We start from the raw sequence: 1,237 nt of genomic DNA, 5'->3' as shown, positions 1-1,237 counted from the left end.
AATTCTCCACTTATATGACCCTGACAAACACTCAAATCTTATTAAGGACAATTTCAGAAACTTGGAAAAAGTGGAATATTAAATAATCAACAAGTACAATGTTCTTGCTTCTCTTAATATTTCTTTCCTATCCATAACAGTACAAATTGTGTTGAGAAATTTTTTTGGAGAAATTTTTAATCTTTCTTACTTTTCTCTTTATGTCTACTTCGTTGCAACCTGAAAATAATTTTTTAAGCATGAAACTAAGCATTTTTTGCCTCATATAGAAAGTTTTTGCAAGTCCATCTAAAATTGAGTTGAAGTAACCATATACACATACAGATATTTACAAGGGTGAAATAAAGATTCACTTGAATAGAAGTAAAATTAACTTATGGGAGGGAAGCCCATCTTTTATCTATCTCCTCCCTAAAAGTCAACAAATATCTAGACACAGGAAAATTAGCCTGAGCTAGTTTGCATGAATTCAGTCCATTTCATTTTCTAAAACTGACATTTTTCATTATTTATGGGGTGAATTCAGAGACTAGCTGATTTGGGATTAAGACTGGCCAAGTGAACCTCTACTCCTAGGATACAATTATATTATTATTTTTTATGCCTTGCCTGGAGAACCAAATCCAAAAGTATTGAAAAAATAAAGTATATTCTTTATTAAATTCCAAATTTAATTATTTGAAATTCTACTTACTGCTCAGCACTTTCAACTCCTGGAAAACCCATTCTTTGTTTTTTTTCTTTTTTTTTCTTTACTCTGGGTTACAGACCTATGCTTCCCAGAAGACCAACACATCTTTGGATTTTATTGCTCAGAACTTTGTTTCCTGATTTCAGAATAAGGAGCTAATTTGCAATTCTTCCACATATTTAAGTTCATCTATAATTTTGAATACCCCAACATATCTACATTTATCAAGATTGTAGAGAAATAGAATCTATTACTTTGGATGGAATTTTTTGTTTTTGTGCCGAACTGGGCAATGCTTAGTGCTTACTCTTGACTTTGTGCTAAGGGACCCAGGGGACCATATGGAGTTTAACTGGAGTCAACTGTGTGCAGATAAATGCCTTAACCCCTAAACTATCTCCTTGATCCCAATAAAACAATGTTTTAAAATATGTTTTTATTGTTGCAGTAAAACAATTATTATTTTTTGGCTTTTGGGTCACACCCGGCAGTGCTCAAGGGTTACTCCTGCTCTATGCTCAGAAATAGCTCCTGGCAGGCTCAGGG

This window comes from Suncus etruscus, chromosome 3 (genome assembly GCF_024139225.1).
Source record: "Suncus etruscus isolate mSunEtr1 chromosome 3, mSunEtr1.pri.cur, whole genome shotgun sequence".
Classification (NCBI taxonomy): Eukaryota; Metazoa; Chordata; class Mammalia; order Eulipotyphla; family Soricidae; genus Suncus; species Suncus etruscus.
Note: the sequence above shows the minus strand (reverse complement) of the source record.